We start from the raw sequence: 20,794 nt of genomic DNA on the forward strand, positions 1-20,794 counted from the left end.
TTCACAATTGAAAGTTAAGTAAGAGAAAGTTGTGTCTTTGCCCCATTGTTTTTTCTGCTATTCATAGTCTATGTAGTGACGAACTTGGCTGATTTTACCGGCTGATGTACCAAGTATTGGTAATAGGAGAATCTGGGCACGCTTCATTGCAGACGATGCTGTGTTGATATCCAATACCCATTCAGGTTTACAGTGCCTATTTAATCAATTTCAGGACCTATGCATTGAAAAGGGCCTCATTATCAACATTACTAAAATAAAAGCTATGGTTTGTCGTAGCTCAAAATGTAAACGTTTGATCTGCGCTTAACGCCGATAAAGTGGAGAGTGTTGATATTATTGATTATCCTGGAGTGTGTCCCCATAAACATGCCCACCACAAAGCTCAAGTAGAGAAAAGCACAATCATGCTTGACAGATATGGGGAAGTGGAAATAAGATTTTGCAGACATTTTGGTGGTAGGGCTATTTGCTTTGCAAAGGAGGTGTACAAGGCCCACACTCTACCAGCTGCTCTACAATGCACAGTAATCAGAGGTATAGCTAATACAAGGAATTTAGACCTGAAACGCAACACAATTCTTAAGAAGCTCATTGGTCTTGTCATTAGAGGTCTGAATATTACAGTTAGTTTTGAAGTCATTTTTTGTGTGATTTTCCACGTCATCAAAACCAGGAATCCACTATAGTGGATTAAGATTTGGGGGGACCAGAGCAAATTGTTTATCGAGAAGCACTGGGTGATTTACTTGTAACTCTGGGAGCATATACTTTGCCATGGGCAAAATGCATGAAAACATAATGGACTATGTTGTTCTGAACAGTCTATGGGACAACCAAAACAAATTACCTCTGTAGTCCAAGTTGGCCGGAGTGCGCGCACACCATTGGCGGTAACGGTAATTACATCCAGTGGATTTATCACTGAAAATGAGTCCCGGACGGCAATTCTGCCTGGAAATAGCATCATTACGGTTACCGCCGTACAATCAATGTTAATTCCGCCGGCAGAATTACCGTCAGTTGAAATAGCATCATTGTGGGAACGGTAAGCAAGGCGATGGCCATTTTGAAAAACTCAATCCACTCTGAATCCCCCATTTCCTGTAGCCATTGTGATGAATCAAGGGTATTCGTAACATTTCCCCAATGGGGAGCCACCACCTATGAGGGTAGGGAGGTGAGCACTGCACAAGACCGTCCCTTGCGGTCTGGGAAAGTGGGAACTCACTGGGAGTGACTCCACCTTAGAGGACAAGAACACTTGTTCACTCGAGGAACTCCCTAGACAAAACACCATCTCGGCTTACATTGGAATGCCTACAATGAACAATGATACGTCCTTTTCCTACTTTGCTGCAGACAATGCTGAATCAAACGTATCCTGCAAAGGAAAAGCAGATGTCTCTTTAAGGAGAGATGGGTATTTAACTGAGACAAGTGTATCACAGAGGAGGAGAGAGTATGTTATGCAGGGGATGCCCCCTGATGTGATTGCGCTTTGGCGAGGCTGAGCGAAGGCAAGCCATGTAGCCTGCAACTTTCAAAGAGGCAGAGAAACCCGACTTGAGACGCCAGAAGGCTGGGAAGACAAGCAGTGGAGAAACCGTTACCAGAGTGGGGACAGGTGACATGACTACGAACATCTTGTGGTGGGCGAGCAGCCTGGCAAACGGTGCCGAGACCATTGCAACCAGGAGCGTTATCAGCTCCCTGTCACCAGCGTCTGTAGACGGAAGCCATCTGCAGCAAAACTGAGAAATGAATGCTGGTGAAAGCAACTGCGGAGAAGCCAATGCCGGGAGTTGGCTCCCAAGCAAATGCAAGTCCCTCAATGTTTCCCTGCATACAAGAAGGTACCGTGGAGAACGGGAAAAGTGGGAGGCCGCCAAAAGAACAGTATATGAAGAGAGAAAATTGTCCCAGTCACAAGGATGTAAAACAAACAATGAAACAAGTTGAATGTAAAACAACAATGAAACAAGAAAGACCCATTAGAAACGTAACAAATAACCTTGGCTGGAAAAAGAAGAGACTGCAAACGAATACCCTGGGAGGAAGGGGAAAGGCCCCCACAAGCTCAGAGTGGGAGAGTAGAGAGAGCCCGGCATACAGATGAGTAAATATGGTTGTGAGTTAAGTGTCAAGTGAGCAGATAAAATGAGAGACAATCCATTAACAAGAAGTCAGAAGAGGGGGACGTTTTAAGTTGGATAAAGTCACACCAAACCTGGAGAAGGTTGAGTTTAAAGTCTGTGAGATATGTACAACCAAGGATACAACAGATAGAGTATCTCAAAGAAAACTATCCTAAACAGAGCCCTAAAGAGGGGACAAGAGACAAGAGTATTTCTGAAGAGCTACAGGAGCTCATGAAGGAAATGGCAAGAAGATATCAAAGAAGATTGTGTTAAGAAATATACATTCTTTGACTAAAGACATTTCGATAACTAAAGTACCACAAGACCAGGAGAAGCGAGATATTCTATTGGCCTAATTTTGAGTATTAGTGGTAGGGCTAGGTAGAACTAGATTTGGACAGATGACATTTATGTTTTGTGGACTTCCTGATGACAGATGAGCCCCTTTAGTTTCTCTAGATAGGGAAAGATAGGCCTTTTTCGTATAAATAAAATAATCCTTCAAATGTCCACCAAGTGTTCTGCTCCTTCTTCCGACCCGCCACATTGCAATCAGTACCAAGCCACAGTGACTACACTCGTGCCAGAGAAGTGAGATTATGTATACTGCAGGGGAAATGTGCATGTGAACCCATGGAACCATGAGAAGCACCCCTGCGTGCTCTGACAGTCCATGTTGCCAATTGAACCACCAGCTCACCCACAACATGCATGCGCTGTGGACACCCACAGCAGGCACTACACCCACCTAGCAGTAGCTGTACGTATTGGCCTGAAATCACTCATGGCCATCACCACATGTTGTATTAGTGTCCTGCTATCCCACTAACATGTATGCACGATGACTGCCAGCATGTCATTATCCACCCAACAGGTACACAGTCCACTGATGCCGAAGAGGCTGGGCCCACCACTGCCCAGCACACCTCCACTGTTGGCAGTGTGTCCACCTCCACACGAGCACAGGCCGGATGTGAGAGCTGCCAAAGGAAGACCAGGAGGGAGGCAGCAAGGCCACAGGAGTCCACCACTGTGCCACCTGTGCCAACCGTGGTCACACCCACCATCCCCACATCACTGCCCAGTGCCCCCCCCTGCCAACCATACAGGAGGCACAGCACCTGCTTGGGCAGGTGCTGGGACGCCAGTCAGGAGTGCACACAGAGAGCGATGGCTCGCCAGACGAGAAGGAGGCAGAAGACACAGGCTTCTGGTCACCCTGCTTCAGCCCCATCCCTCCCCAGAGCCCATCACCAGTGTCACAGCAAACACTGGCAGCGATATGGGCGAGGGTGCATGCAATGGAACACTGCCAGTTTCCTATGGAAAATCTTGCAGACCAGCAGGTCCGCTATCAGGAAATGATCAAGGACTTCCTCCAAGGATCCTCCAGGAAGATTTCCCGGTCCCTCTGCCAGACCACTGCTGCAATCACCACACCTTTTCTATTATGATAGCCCTTTTGATGTTCATGGGTCCTAATCATATTGGTCTGCACTATGGATCTAACTGCTGCAATATGTTCTTTCAGTCTCCGGGCAGTTTGAGATAGCGGTACAGTGGCTTTCTCTCGCTTCTCACAGGTCTCATGCAACATATCAAGAACATCTTGTGGTTCTCTCCCATATAAAAGTTCAAATGGGGAGAATCCTGTTGGGGAGTGTGTGATTTTTATAATGGCAAAAAGGGCCCATGCTGTCAGTACATCCAATTTTTTCCATCAGCTTTAACCAGTTTCTTTAAAATATGCTTTAAAGTCTTGTTGAACCGTTCTACTAAGCCATCAGTTTGAGAGTGAAATATAGAAGTACGCAAAGTTTTAATCTGGAGCATTTCCTGTACTTATGACATGAGTTTACTCATTAAGGTAGATCATTGGTCTGTTAAGATCTCCTTCGGAAACCCAACTCTGGAATAAAATGCAATTAAATGCTTTAGAATTTGTTGTGTGGTGTGTGATGGATCAGAGATGATTCACCCTGACCCTGGGGGTGGTGTTAGCCTGGACGATCACATGGCGGCGGGGGAGGGGCGGTAGGAGGAATGGGAAACCCCCTTAGGTAACTTTCCCCAAGATCCCAATCTCCTAATAGCTTATTCTAAATAAAAGCTATTAAAAGAACTGACTTTTGAAAGAAATGTCAAGAACTATCCTCAAGATGGAGGAATCGAGAACGATCCTCAAAATTAAGACAAGGACGGGGGAGGATGGTACCTCTCGACCCAAGATAATTTCTGTGTTCACTGACTTCTATACCTCCTTATACTTCTCAGACTCCCCAGACAAAGGTGCTGAGGAAGAGTATCTCTCCCACTGCCCCCTGCCAAAGGTCACACTGCAGGAAATGGAGGAACTTGATAAAGACATTTCGTTAGATGAAATAACGGCAGCAATTGTCGCCTTGCTGCTGGGGAAAACCCCGGCATAGGATGGCTTCCCAGCGATCTTTTATAAGACCTTTCAGGAGGCACTGATTCCACTACTGGTCCCGTCAATTCCTTTGGTAGAGCTGGGCGAATTACTCCATCAATGGAAGAAGCCAGGGTCGTATTCACCATAAACCTGGTAAGGATGCGACACTATGCAGCACATATCACCCTACAGCACTTATTAAACTCAATGAAAAATGTATACTAAGGTGCTCGCATCGCACCTGGATAAACGTCTCCCCAAACTGATCAATCGCTACCTGTCAGTTTTCATAAGGCAAAGACAGACCTTTGACAACATACGTCGGGTGTGCCATCTAATAGAAAAGATCAATAAATCCAAGACCCCAACGATGCTAGCATTAGACGCCGAGAAGGCATTCGACCGATGATGTGAACTGTGATGGTGAAGTTATGTTAGAGGCCATGTACTCCAAAAACACGGCTGAGATTTGGTCCTTGTTGAATGTAGCCATGCACTCGAGACAGTTGGCGGTCTAGATAAATGTGGTCTTACAGCATAAATGTATTGCCTATTATTCCAAGATATATGAATGTCCAGATGGTTGTTTGGAATGGACTTCAGACGCAAGCATCAGCTATAGGAGTTTGGAAATTTTGGAAGATGACATTCTCCTCTACATAATGAAATCTAGCAGTTCCAGGGCCCCGGACCCTAATGGCTTGAACAATTTGATGTTCAAGCAACTTCCCCAGTTATGGGCCAAGATCCATTATATTGTTTTTCATCAAATTCTGAAGACCAATATCATCCCTGATTCGTAGAGATGCTCAGGAATAGTGCCCATCTTCAAAGAGGGTGATCGGTCTTGTCCTACTAATTACAGACCGATCGCCCTCCTTGATTCTCCTGGAAACATTTTCTCGAGGTTTATACTAAGAGATTTCAATCTATGGGTGTTGCAAAACTCTCAACGAGATCTCTTTCAGACCGGGTTTATCGCAGGAATGGGAACTTCGATCAATCTGCTCACAATCAAATCTATCACTTCACATTATGCCCCTATGAAACAACCATTATATTTCGTCTTTGTCGACTGTGTGCAGCTTTCGATTCTGTATCGAGAGAGCTGCTTTTTGAGAAGTTGATACTTGTGGGTTGTCCCACTTATCTTGTTGGTCTGATTCAAGTTTTGCATACTAACACCAAAATACAAATCAGGGTGGATCTTGAGGGTACTTTGATGCCCTACATTAACACACAAAGAGGGCTGAGGCAGGGATGTATTCTTGCCTCGGCCCTCTTCAATTTCTTTATTTTGGATATCCAGAGAGCTTGTGTGGGAATAATATCTGATGCTCCCAAATTGGCCTCCAAGCTCGTCTCTGCATTATTGTATTCTGACGACTAAATCCTTATATGAAAAACACCTCAGGGCTTACAACGTTTGTTGAATGCGTTGGATACATATGTTCAGGATAATCTTCTCACCATCATTCTAGAGAAAACAAAAATCATAGTTGTAGCGGAAACAACAAGCTTGCAATAAGGAGATACAGGTGGTCACTCCAGGGTAAAGAACTAGAATGCATTCATCAGTACACATATTTGGGTGTGGCCATTGCAAACCATGATGATGACAAGGCGCATTTGACATGGCTGCAAGCTAAATTGAATATGTCTATTTCGCAAGCAATCCTAATCCAAAATAAATATGGGAAATTTTCGGTAACAACTGCCCTTATGTTTTATCTGCAAAAGGTGACCCCCATACGTTTATATGGTTCAGAAATGAAATAAATGATATCTGATCTAGTTTGGAATAGATTTGAGGCCAAATATTGGAAACGTCTGCAGAGGCTGCGTAGTTGTGTCCCCAGTGCATGGATCAGGAATGAATTGGGTTTAATAGCATTATATGCAAGATATCTGTGGCAATTGATGGCGCTATTTAGAAAATCTATCCTGGCCAGAGAATCAATATTGTTAATTGGTATTTTATCTAAGCATATGTTTGGATCTGAGGGTCTGTTTGTGCGTAAATGGAGAATGATAGTAATTCAGGCTTTAGCAAATGCAGATATTTCACTTGATGTTCTGATTCAGAATCCAACAAGGGCTAAAACCAAATTGTTCCAATTTGATTGGATCCAGATCAGCCATTTGGCCATAAAAATGTAGTGAGCCAGAACTGTATTTACAAAAATCTCCCTCTCCGCTACACAGATCCGACTTCTTGCGTCCGAGGTTTAATTTATGGTTTACTAAAGCAGTTCGGGGCAAATGAAAATTGATCCAGCGCCAAGAAAATGTTTGTCATTTCTGTAAGATCATAGGCAAGGATGAAACATTGCAACATCTGTTGGGTAATTGTGAAGCACTTATGGTAATGCACATTCAGTATTTAAAATCGACTGTTGAAGATTATAAAGAACTATCCCCAGATTTATTATGGCACCTTATATTCTTTGGGCAAATAACCTCACTGAAAGTTGGCACAATTAGATTTTAACATGCACTAAAATTGGAGGAAATTAACATGAACAGTTGATTTAACTGCAGTTTTCCTGTATTGCATTATGTAGTGGAGTGTGACTACGCACTGCTTAATCGTGAAGTAAACATGTGAACATCAGTTGTATTTTAAAATTTGAATATAGGTTTACAGGTTATTATAGGATGAATTTGCGCTAGAAAAAATTAATCACATCATTTCTTGTGAATGTAAAATGAAATCGGGGTGAATCTTGATTTAGATGATCTCATTCATATGTTATGAAAAATGACATTTTAAGAATTTATCTTATGTTGAAATTTTAATCTGTATATTTTAGGTTGTTTATGCTTTTGTATTAAAAGAAATTGTACAGTTGATTAAATCAGCGATAATGATAAAAAAAAGAAGGCATTCGACCGAGTCGGTTCTCTTCCAAACAATGTTTCACTAGTCAGAGCTAGCTAACAAACACCTTCCCTGCGTCTGGCGATTAACGGACATCTCTCCCTGGCGATACAGGTTTCAAGAGGTACGAAACAGTGGTGCCCGCTTTTTATACGCAATTCATTTGAAGCCACTCTTGGTGAGAATTAGGGCGACTCAGGACATCAGGGGCATCACCTTTGGAGGTGAAGTGCACAAAGTTACAACTTTGCCGATGATTTGCTCCTCCTGATCTCAGAGCCAGCCAGACTCAACACTCCTGGTGATCTCGAGGAAACTTAGGCTCTTTGGGTCAGTCACAGGGCTAAAAATGAATGGCCACAAGTCAGAACTGTTGAATTTGTTTAACCCTCCCACCAAAGTTCAGGAATCAACTACTTGGGGGTCCAGATCACTGGCTCGCTGGACTCCCTATACCGGGCTAGCTACATACCCCTGCTGGAGAAAGTGAAATGGTTGTTGACCGAATTGCGACCACTGTCCATATCATGGCTGGGGGGGGTCAACGCCCTTAAAATGGTGATCTTGGCCAAGATCTTATATTACTTCATGGCCCTAGCAGTGGCGGTTCCAAGTTTCTTTAGGACTCTCCAAAAACAGATGGGGACATTCATCTGGAACTATAAGAGACGCAGGGTCGCCAGGAAACTACTTGCTGCCCCCCCCCCCCAAAAGCAAGGCACAGTTTGGGGGTACCAGACATCTGCCTTTATTATCTAATGGCGCAAATCAGAGTGGTTCATAGGCAACCACACTACAATCTAGTGCCCGATGGAAAAGGCAGTGGTGGGAGCACCACTGGAGGAAGTACTTTGGCAACCTTAGGAGGATAGACCTGTGAATATGTATTTATGTCAGATAACCACTCTAGTGTTGGGATTCATGTTTTTCCTTGGTCCGGCAGGTGGACTTGGCTACCTTTCCCCTCCCCACTGACATCCTTGTTTGGGAACCCCCAGTTTACGCGGGTGGGTGTCATAAATTGCAGGACATGTTCAAAGGTCTTGAAATCAAATCCTTTGACCAATGTGAGCAGGATTTAGGGTTAGGTGAGGGCAAGAGATATCGATATTCACAATGGAGGCATTAGTTTTCCAACCAATCAATCAAAACCATGGCCACGAGGGAACGTACTTTGAGAAGTATGTCATGGCCGGCACAGGAGATAAACATTTGATAGGAGCACTGTATAGAATTGTTGCAGAGGGTCCGCAGTACCCAGACTGGCCTTACATGACTCAAAGGGAATCCGCAGTGGGGCACCCGCTAGAGGGAGGCAGTGGGGTCAGTTGTGGGCAGTTATACCTAAACGTACACTGCCATCCAGATTCAGGAGATGTGGGTTATGGTAATGGTTCAATGGCCTCTCGCCCCCAACAAATTGCAGAGGTACTACCCGGATACATCAGCGCTATGCTGGAGGGGATGTGGGGATCTTGGAAAAATATCTGGTGTGAATGCCCAATTATAAATCTCATCTAGGACATGGTCTGCGGAGCAATGAGCATGATCTTTGGCTTTCAGACCCCAGGCGATGATGGGGATGGGCATGGCCCTGGGGAACTTACCCTCAAAAGCGTAATGAAAGGCATATGTGATTTTGATTTGTTGGTACACAAACATGTAAGCAGAAAAGTGCCCCCTCTGAGCATCAATGGGTGGGTAAAGTTTGGAACTTTGTTGCTCTAGAGTGGGTAACCTACTCGATTCACGGGGACCACTAGAACATTTGATGGAGTGGGACATAGTCTTGAAGTTTCTTCGAAAGGACTCACAAGCTGCCTGGTGCCCTCAAAGTCTGCGGTTGTGAAGTTTGGTGTGATTAGTCATCCACGAATTAAGGAAGTGTCTTGTCAGATGTCCACAGGGGTCAATGTTGTTACGGTTTGGGGAGGGGGTTTGGAGAGAGAGGGGTGGAGGGGAGTCAGGAGCTGGGTGAGCGGCTCTTTCACAATGACTGCTGCGAGAACTTGTGCCCTCAGAAGCTTCAGATGTCGGATCCGGTTTGGGATGTTCAAGGGGTTGGGGTGGGGACAAGTTTTGATGAGGTTTATTAGTGGGATTGGGAGGGGGTTGGGGCGGAAAGGGTAGGGGGGAGTTTGTGTTGTATTTGATGAAAATGCCAATAACATTTGTGATAGGCACTTCAAATCTCAGAATTACCAGAGTATTGGGACGAAGCAGAGGGCTGCAGAGGCACAGGGTTGAAGAGAGCAGCCATTTGGGACTAATGACCCACACCCGAGGATGGCTGAGAGGCATAAAAGGCCCCTCAGGTGCAGGCCATTAGATCAAGGAGGAAGAGGTGACCGAGCAGCATCAACAGGCAGAGAGCAGTAATAGCAGTAGTGGGTGGAGCCGTTGTACAATCTCCATGAAGCAGCAGATGAAATCGTGGAAGAACCAGGACAACGCGACCAGAGTGGTGAGAACGGCTGATGCCGATCCTGAGTGAGGTTTGTGGTTTAGAGATCTCAGCTGCAGAGGTCACGCAGCGGAAAGCGCACCTGCTTGTGACTTTCCCCAACGTGCAGCGTTCAGTGGTGGCAGGCGAGCGCCAGAGCGCTGGGGAAGTCAAGAGGGGTCTGAGATGCGGGAGGCCGTGCAAGGGAATTTGCTGGGCCGTGCCAGAGAAGTGAACTAGACGAGCTGGGAGCCACGAGGTACACGGATGCTCACACCACCGGTGAGTTCACCGTCAAGGTGTGACCCCAGAGAACTATGTGGTTACTCATTGCATGAACCCAGACTTAATATCCAATACCAACCTAATATAAAACAGATTACTGATTATAACATATACCAAGCTGACATAAACAGGTGAAGTTGGCAGACAGAGGCTCCAAAGATCTCATCTGAAGTAAGGGATTGCCATAGTGGGTGATAAAAAAACAACCAACCACACAAAAAGTCAGTATATAAAGAAGGGAACCCAAACCATCATTGCCAAAGCCAAACGGGACATACACTAAGGCAAGTGACAAACAACCAGGGTTGCCTAAATCAAGAGAAGATAACTGAACCTAACAAAGTGTATGAGGAAGATTGCCCACAAAGTATGCCTCACGAGAATTCGGCAGTAGATCTAAATAAGTCTTGGTTTGGTTTAGTGAGCAATTCTATAGTTAAAAGATAATCATGTGGCTCCCCAGCTGTCGGCCATTGCAACAGTGAGGCTGGATTTAACGCTGAATATTAATGCTAGTCACATAGGCTGACTTGAGTAAAATTAATTCAGATTTAGTGTGTCTGAAAGTAAACCAATATGTTTTTGTTTTGAGCAAAAGTGCAGTTACTGTATGTGGCACTTGCATGATAAGGAATGATCTGAATACTATGTTCTCCTACCTGTGCACTGCTAGTGCACCGGTGGCCACTGACTGAAGACAAGGTGGAAACAGTGCTACTACAGCATCTAATGCCGTACTATGTTAAGCAATTGGTTGATGTTTATGGCTAATGTTTTGTGTCAATACTTCTGCCTACCCCACTTTCTCATGACAGTACAGAAAGAATGGATTTTGGTAATCAGGCATCCCAAGTGCAGGTGTACAGTTTTATTTCTGCAAAACCTTTGTCTGCCGGCTCTGAGCATTGTAATTGTCACTTGTATAGACTATTCTGGTATATACAAGTGGGTGATCTTTTGCAATGCATTCACTATTGTTGTGTTACCTTGTATCCACTTGTGGCAGTAGCCTGTTACTAAAAACATCTTTGCATCTGCCCATAGTAATTGGTTTGGACAGTTTTAAAATGTCATTGTTTTCTGGGTCTGTTATGTGCCTCATTCCTGCTGCTATGTCATAACTTAAAGTATTTTTTCCTTGCACAATTGTAACTTCTGTTTGGATGCTTTTTGCCGTTTTTCTGCTAATGTGGTAAATAGAATTTACGTGTCTTGCTTACACACTTCATCAGAAGGCAAAGTGACCAGTAGATCATCCATGTGTTGCACTAATACTGAACTTGCCAAGAGTGTATGTAATATAGATCCTTTTTTCAAAATTTGGGAGAAGCAGGGCAGCCTCCAGTGTACCCCTGTGGAAGGAGGCACAATGTTTGCTAGAGTCCAAAATAGTAAAAGGCAAACAAACATTGGCTTTCTAGATCAGAACATAAATGGATCACTGTGAACCATGTTGTGGGTGGATGCATACATGACAATATAGTAGCTGGATTTGGGACGATTGAGAATGTAGGGAAAACACTGCATTTACTGCATACATCTCCATATATGCCTTCCTAGGTTTATTTGTAGGAAAAATTGATATATTGGATGGATTGATTGTGAGGACCATTATTCCCTGCTTTAACAATTACTTAATCACCACAGAACTCCCTGCTTCTCTCTCAGGCCTCAGTGAATAGTGGAGTTTTCTTGATAAGAGCTTAGTTGTATCAACTTGAATGTGTACTGGCTCTTCAGTCAGTATACGCCCTACCACATATTGCATGTTTTGACCATAACTTTGCGGGCGCCTTTGTTAGCATTTCCTTTAGATCTGCCTGTCTCAATTCATATGCCCAACCCGTCTTTTCCTTCACAGGTTGTTTTTCCTGCAAAAATGCCATTACTTAATTTTCATGCTTATTTGGAATGCCTAAAAAACACTGGTAATTAATGGTGTGCCTCGATGTACACAGCAAATCTCCTCCTATTAAATTCACCCATGACCGATGGCTCAAATGAAATTCATGCTGAACTCAGCTTAGACCAACTGATACTGATAGAGGTTCTGTCAAAGGATGTGCCACTGAATTATTGGCAATTACTATATCATGCACAGTTTCAGATGACAATGCTACACTCGGAAAGTCTTTACTTTTGATCGCTGAACAATTTGCCCCTATGTCTATTAGACACGTTTATATTCCTCCCCTTTATCTCACATTTAACAAAAGCCCTTCTAGATTCTCAGCAGTGTTCTGCAACATTTGACTCTCCATATGTTTGGGACTGCAACTCCTATCGTCTTGCCAACAGAGTCAATAGTGAGGCGTCATGGGAGTTGTAGTCGGAAACAAGTGGAAAGCCAAAGAGTGCAGCCCCCTGATCTACAGGAATCAATGTGTATTGAGAGACATACTTTTCTCTGCATTCCTAACCATTGTTTTTCTGTTTCCCCTTTGGTTGACAATTCTTTGCATTCATATTTGGAAAGGGAGGGGCAGAGGGGGCAACAGCTCACACTGTTTGAAGCTGAGGCCAGTTTGGGCACTCAAACATCCAGTGCTCATCCTGTTTACAAAAGTGGCATACTGTGTTACTAGTCAATTACTTTGCGGGTCACCAGCACCACCTCCACAACCTCTACTGCCTTCCCTATGGTCATCCGGTTCCTCTCGCAGTTGTTGACCCCTCACTGCCCTCATTCACACACACAGTCTGCTACTTCCCCTGTTGCTGCTGCTGTAAAGATTGTAATTGAAGTGACATATGCTTCTATTCACTCAGTTCCTTTTTCTGCTCTTGACAAGAAACATAATGATTTGCTAAAGAGACAGTTCTGACTGGGGCTTTGTTTGCCACCCAACACATATACCGTTCATTTGAGTCTGAACCATAGGCAATAACCCCTGAGAAAAAGGATCTACTACTGCCATCTTTGCCATCTCAGCAGGCCTATTCATACAAGAAAGGTGTGTAAAACAGTCTATAAACAGCCAAGGTAGACTCACCTTTCCTTTGCCTGCAGTTGCTTATTTTTCCCTAATCTGTCTTTCTCTGGTACACTTTTGCATTTTTCTGTATCAATGCATCTCTTGCTTGTACCATTTTAACACAGTTTTTCATGTACTCAGCGGGCCAACCACTCTTGAGACAAACGTTGCTGCAGCTCAGTCAGTATAGTCACTCACATCATCTTGTTCATGTCTGCCCACTAAGGATACAACACTGGGTTATCATTCTCAACTCCTCAGTAAAAATAAATGTAGTTCTAACCTGACTTTCAGACACTGTTTAGACAAATTCCTCAACTCCCCAGGTTTCATTTGGGCATATACTGTTACCAGGCTACAGCATCAGCACCTACTCCCGGTAACTGTTTCAGTGGGCATGCAGCTACGTGTTTGCCTTAGATAGACTCACAGTGGCAGAGGCACTAGTCTTTTGACCGGCCAAGGCTTTAGCTAGGGTTTGATGTGACATGGTTTTGTTTTGCTGCTCTTGCATAGGGTCATGGTATTGTGCTTTACCTGTGGATGTGCGCCCAGCCCTGCATTTCTGTGTTTAGCTTGAGTCTCCTGGTGTTTCAATTACCTCTTTCTCTTCATTATTCTTCTGTTCCCTAACTTTATCATTTTTCGCTAACTGTAGACATAGCAATGTAATTGGACTACACGGAATGGGCAAGCTAGACCCTCGCTCTTCTCTCCTGTCCCTTTCTTTGTTTCTGTAGTTTGTCTATTCTAGTTCTTAGTTTTACATTTCTGTAGCCCAAACTGCCAAGTCGTCTAAGATCATTCAATTGGTAGTTTATTTTAAATACTATTTATCTTGGGAAGGTGGTCTAGTCCCATTCCAAAATGGAGAGATTCATCTAGGAGCTGATTGGTCTACAGCTCTCTAGTTAGGCAGTTGGAGTCTTGAAAAACATTCTAAACCGCCTTTCATCTGAAGCTTCTGATTCAGCAAGTCACAGACATTTGGGCTCAGAACATGGGCTTGTATTCATTTACCACCTGGGGAAAAGAGATGCCAGGAAAGTTCTGCTTTCCACAAGAAACTGAAAAAACTAATGTGTGATTCAATTTCTTTTTGTTAAGTAACTCCAAGTCAAATCTTCTGAAGGACTCCTCCATTAAAACCCTTGGCTTAGTATGTGCATTCTGGGCGTAGAGACCTATCTTAAAAGAGCCTGAAAGAGATAATTCAGAGGATGCTTTGAAAAGGTTAAGTGACGTCTCAAAACATGTGTAGAACTTGCTAGTGAGGGCCTAGTGCGTTCAGCTCAGTGTGCACTCGAGGCAAGTTCATTACCGTACTTGCCCAGCGCAAGTTCCTAACGTGCGTGCCTCATTAGAAAAAAAGGACCTGCAAGCATGTCTTTCATGCCAATCCATTCAGCACTCTTTACAAGGACACTGGAAGTAGTTTCAGAGCGTAGTAGCGATGCTGAAATTCTCAAGCTAGCCAGGAGTGTCTTTAGAAATTGCCACATTAGAAAGGTGCAATCCCTCAGTGTTGTTGAACCTAAGTGCCAGTCCTGCAAGTGAAGGAAGGTGCACAAGATGTTCCCATGTAAATGTGTGATTTCCAGGTTGCAGTTTATCAACTTCTGGTACATAGAAGTAGAGGAAGCGTGTAACAATTTAAAGACTCAGCACTAAATCTACAAACACAGAATTAGGATATTACTTGGGAAGCTTCAGAGAGAAAATCTGCAGGACCTTCCCAGAAATTGTAAAAATAGTGAATTAGGTAGAGGTAGGGATACAATAGTTAGTGAGTAATGGTTTTCTTATTTAGGAGTCATTTCAGAAAAGTAACCATTGACACTCAAAGGGTAAATTATTTCCAAGAGGTGATCTTCAAAGCAAAAAGAAATTATACTTCCCTGCATCTCCACTTTGAGCAGAGGCTACCAGGTGGCACAGGGCAAGTGGCAGTGCGCTGGGAGATTTGGGAAGTGAGTCAGGAAGAAGGCTCAACTAACCTGAATCTCTGTATTTGTCTTCCAGATATCCAGCGAGAGTTAAGAAGTGAGTGTTAGACGGATTTGGACTCTGGAGTTGATTGTACCCTCTTCCCCTTTCCGCCCTGGAGTGTTGGGAATGGAACTAAAGGAAAACATGGGGGTGCAAGTTGGTTACTCATTGCTGGGGTCTGCCGGGTTCAGCAACTTCTTTCAGATGCAATGCGCTGAGACTTGACACTAACCTCTAAATCTAAACTCTTCTGCTCTATGACACTTTCGCAAACCAACTTAAACAGACTTCACAGGCGAATGGCTTTATTTCCTTTTCCTTGTCCTCTAAGGTGTGTTGTAAATGAAAACCTTTAATCAGGTAAAATGCCTCATATGCTCGGTTAAGTCTGTTTAGTGCGCCATACAAATAAATCCAATGAAATCAAATCAAATGCTGGGAATTGACGTTGCTGTCCCTCTTCGTCATGGATCCACTGGCGTAACAGGGGCCCCCGCAGCCCCCGCAGTGCGTGGGGCCCCGCCAGCACATGTCCCCCACTTAAAAAAAAACTAAAAATGTTTTTTTCAACAAAAAAAGTTTCGTTTTGAATTCACTCTACATTAATAAAGATATTTCTGTAACAGAAATAATTTCTTTATGAAGGCAGAGTGGCTACAAAAATGAACTTTCTTTTTGAAGGCTTAGGGCTCCCCCCAAACCCGTGACATGGAAGACCCTAGGCTGGAGGGCTTCATGTCGGGGGGAGCCCTATGACTTCAAAAATAAATAGTTTATTTTTGAAGTAATTCTGCCTTCATAAAGAAAGTATTTCCGTTATGATTCGGTCCTTAACTGAATAATTTCTGGTAATCTTACCGGCACCGTTGTTTCCGGACCGGCATATTACAGGTCTACTTGCTGGGGCCGCTGTGCCCGACAGGTCTGACCCTGCCGGGGACAGAGGCCATGGTAGGCAGGCCCATCACGGAAGCACGGTGCTTCCATGTCCCCAATCCCATGGAGTACTATGGGAATAGGGATTACCGAAATTACCAGTGCTTGACTTCCCGGCTGCTGGACTTGGAAGAGCCCGGTGGCACCGGGAAGTCAGGCTCTGGTAATTTTATACGGTTCTTGCGGCAACCCGCCGGTAGCACCGGCACGGTTACCGCCAGACCCCTAATGAGCCCCAATTTCTTTTTGAAGTAATAGGGCTCCCCGCAACCTCATGACATGTGCATGTGAGTGTATGTTGAAAGGGTGCACACTTAAATGTATAGGTGCCTGCCTGTGTGAGTGTATGGTGAAAGGGTGCACACAAATGTATTGGTCGCTGGGTGTGCATGTGTGTGTGTACGGTGAAAGGGTGCACACTTAAATGTATGGGTGGCTGCCTTGGTGTGCCTGTATGGTGAAAGGGTGCACACTTAAATGTACGGGTGGCTGCCTGGGTGTGCCTGTATGGTGAAAGAGTGCATACTTAAATGTATGGATGGCTGGGTCTGTGTATATGGTGAATGGTGTGTGTGCTTGTGTACAGGGGCACAACAAAACATACATTTCGGGGGGGTAACCCTTCAAATGTTGGGGGGAGGCGCTAACTTCACAGGTGGTGGGGCGGGGAAAACGTATTTGTGTGGGGGCATCTAACTTCTTTACGCATTTTAATGAGACTATTTTAGTGCAGCTTCAATGTTACAGGCAGTTAACTCTCTCTTTTAAGTCTCCTATTCCCTCGTTACCCTTCCAATCACTCCCCTGGCATGGAAGTACTAGACCCACATTGCAATTTCAATTGCCTAAAAAATGTGGCATTTGAATGCAGGTACTAGCAGTGAAATGCTTTACGTTGGTAATTGCTGGGCCCTTATTAACCACAAAACCCAGGTGCTGTTTAACATCTGTGTCCTGTTCTGTCTGGCAACTGCTCTGAAGGTCAGCCAGGTCGAGTCAACATAGCTCAAAATGTCAGTGGGGGGGAGTGCTGAAGCCCAGTCAACTCAATGGTGTTGCGCCACTACTTGTGTTTTAATACCTTGATTACTCCTAGCCCTATTCTTCCTCGTCCCAGTACTTATGTATGAAGCAGTACTTGTGTACTCTCCCTCATACACAAGTACTGGAATGAGGTAGAGGTACATGGAGGTAATGCCTGACTTAGCTACCTGTAATCTTCATTACTCCTAGTCTCACACTTCCTCATTCCAGTACCTGCCTATGAGATCAAAACTGAACATTACAAACTTTAATATCAAGAGTCATTAATTATCTCATCACAAGTTGGGCGGCATGCCGGCACTAATTGCGCCAGGATACCGCCCGTTGCTATTTGCATTACTGCAACTCGGTCCGGCGCAATTTGCACCAGATCCTGAGTTGCAGGACGGGCAGTAAGTCCCCATTCCCTTTGGGTTTGGGGTGGGCTATTATCGCTGGCGCAATTGGTGCCGCACTAATTGCGCTGAAAAAGGCTCGAAAATTGTGTAATGCTGCAGATCAAACTCCCATTTTATGCCATACTCATGATTGGGCCTGCCCTTAAATATGGCGGTAATAGCGTTACTGCTGCATTTAAGGGCTACCGCCCAACTCATGATGGAGTCAGAGTTTGCTGTAACTTTTGAAGTCGTTTTAATTCAGCCTCTTCTTTTTGCTGTGATGTTCTGGCCATCTTCGACATGTTGAACCGTCATCGTTTATGGCATACATTTAAATAAATGGGTCTCTTAGAGGGTATCTTAGCTCCCCTGGTAGAATTGCATAACAGTACTTATTCGCAAGTACGTTTGAATAGTCAAGGATTACTTACGTCTCTAACACTGAAACTTTTAGAGGTCTATGTCCTGGTGCCGGCCCTATTTAACCTGTACATCTCAGATTTGGTTAAGTTATGGCTAAGGTGCATGCCTTTCCTCCCAAATTAGTTAGTAGTAAGGTTCAATCGTGCTTTTATGCCGACGATTTGGTGTTGTTCGATTATACTCTGATTGGTCTTCAGAGATCCCTTTCAACTGTCAATACATATATGGCACACACTGATTTGCTGACTGATAAAAACATGACCATCATAATGATCTTTTCGAGGTTCGCTAAATATAAACAGATTAAGTGGTATTTGGACAATGTAAGGTTAGAAAAAATACAAATATTGAAGTATTTAGTATTTATTCTCAGATCCAGACCTTCTAATGAGGAACTATATACTAGAACAAAGATAAAAGATAAAACTTTAGCAGGACAATTTATTAGATTAAATAAAAGATATGGTAGGATTTCACTTTTACTTGATATGACTATCTCCTGAAAGTTCTCCCATGTTTACTCTGCGGGGCAGGGATCTTGGTTTTAGAGATCTCATACTTTGAGACGGTATGGAAGGTTTAATCTGGAGGAAAGTACTAGGGTTACCGAAATGTGTTCCTATAGCAGTGATCAGATTTGAACTTGGTCTGACAGGGATTCGAGCCCTGATACAATGGAAATGTATACGTGTGTATACTGCGATCATGGCCCCGCCCGCAAATTCTGTTTTTGTTGAATTAAATAATGCAGCCTTGGACTGTTCCTCGATTGTTTTGAATGATTGGGTAAAAAAGTGCGAGTTGTTACTAAATAATGTTGATTTACTTTTGGAAACCTTGTTTAGTAAACCATTAGTGCTAAACAAAAGAATTTTGGAATGAATGCCAATTGGATTGCTACTAAAGCGGAAGTTGTTAAATTAAAATTGTACAGATATTTTCATGCCCATGAAAAGAGGCTGGGTCAGCTTCCATACTGTTTTCTAAACTTTCCTCATCCATTTGGAGGAAATTATTTATGAGGTTTCACCTGAACCTCTTTTATACCCTGGAAGTGATCGGTCCTCTACTGAAAATAGAGGTTAATAAGAGAAATTGCAGATTGCAAGGCTTAGACACTTTGGAAACATTAGAGCATTTGGTGATCTCCTGCCCAGCCCTCGAGGGGCACGATATGACTTTTTTGCTAAGTTCGGAAACCATCCTAATGTCATTATGCAGTCTAATTTTGGGGTTAGAATTTTGAATTATACACACCTATCTTTGACCTTAGCTGTACTGCGTTTTTTTTTACAATTTCTATTCCCTAACATGTTTATTTTACATATGTGTGCAATAAATAAATAAATAAATAAAGGTGTGAGTGTAAACCGTCAGATCTTTCACTGATGCGCCCATGACGGCACTGCTTGTAATAACCATCTAGGCAGTGACATGAAATCATATTTCAAGGCACAGATGGGCAGTCAGGCGATGTATCCCTTTATACTACACACCTGGAAATACTTAACACAAGAACAATGTTCAATTTCCAGGTCAAGCAGTCAGATCCAGCAAGAATCACCTTAGCAGCACTGGATCATTCGAGCGCTTGGGGTGTAATTTTACATTAAATGCTAATTGCATGCATGGAGTCACCAATGTTAGCCCTCACGTGCTGTTGGGTCCCTTGCATGCAATTTTTAACTTTTGCCAGGCAGAGTGCCAAAGTAAAGAGTAAAACCGGGTGACAGGGCCTTTCCTCTTCACTTTTTACGCGTGTACAAAAGTAAATGCCACCTGCAAATTACTCTTTGCAGTTGGCATTTACCGATGGATTCCTAAGGAATCTGCCTTCTTTTAGCAGGTGCTAAATGCAGGTGGATTGCCTGGGAATCCATTTGTTCTTTACCTGCATACAATTAATGTACTTGCAAGACAGAGGAGGAAAACACAGCAGAGATGTTAACTCCACTTTGCGCCCCTGCCCCACCTTGAGAGCGATTGAAAATTCGCCGGGGTGGTAAATGAAGGCGTGAAAGCATTACACCACGTTTTTACGCCTTCATTCACAGCGCTGTGCCACATAAAATGACCCCCAGAGTCAGTGACAAGAAAAACATCTTCGTGCTTGAAAACCTTTACAAATAGATTTCCCAGAATAAAAGCTCAGAGGGGCTGCAAAGCCCTCATTCATATACAGCAAGGACAGCCTTGCTGCCATTCCCACAATAACAAACATTCAGGGTCACTTTATAATAAATGTAAATTACATGCCGGGGACCACTTGCACTTACGTACTTACGTGCTGTTGCTTCCCCGTCATGCAATTGTAAACATTCACAAGGCGGAGGGGAAAAGGGAAGAGTAAAGCAAAGAGAACTCTCCTTTCCTCTCCTGTTTGTCTCGCCTCTTGTGAAGAAATACATTCTGCCTGCGAATTATGCTTTGGAGGCAGCATTTATCAATGGATTTCTGTGAAATCCGCTCGCTCTTCAGCAAGTGCAAAACCGAGGCGTTTTCCATAGGAATCCTTTTCATTTTACGCCTGGATGAACATTTCATGCAGGGGTAAAACGAAATGCTGGAGTATAGACAGAAGAGGCCAACACAGCAGCGACCTTATCTCCGCTCGGGGCCCCCTCCTCTGTCTTGCCAGGGCTGAAAAATGGCCCCTCGAAGTAAAACCAGGCGTAAAAGCCGTATGCCTCGGTTTTTCACCTTGTTTCATCAGCCCACTCAATTTGAAATGAAGGCGAAAGTCGGGAGAGGAGTGGGTTCAAGCGAAAACCGAACAGCGCTCATTAATAGGTACTGTACTGTGATATTGTGTCATCTGTCTCTCATGCCACCAACCTAAGCTTCCTCTTGCCCCAGGTAATGGGATAGTGAACCATGTTCCACA

The 20,794-nt window shown here is 43.9% G+C and overlaps 1 protein-coding gene across 1 annotated transcript in view; it reads left to right on the forward strand.

The window, feature by feature from the left end:
• Positions 1 to 20,794, forward strand: part of LOC138488462 (aldehyde oxidase 1-like) — a 705,629-nt gene that overhangs the window by 167,820 nt on the left and 517,015 nt on the right. The gene's annotated exons all lie outside the window — the stretch shown is intronic.

This window comes from Ambystoma mexicanum, chromosome 9 (assembly GCF_040938575.1).
Source record: "Ambystoma mexicanum isolate Mex_15411 chromosome 9, UKY_AmexF1_1, whole genome shotgun sequence".
Lineage (NCBI taxonomy): Eukaryota > Metazoa > Chordata > Amphibia > Caudata > Ambystomatidae > Ambystoma > Ambystoma mexicanum.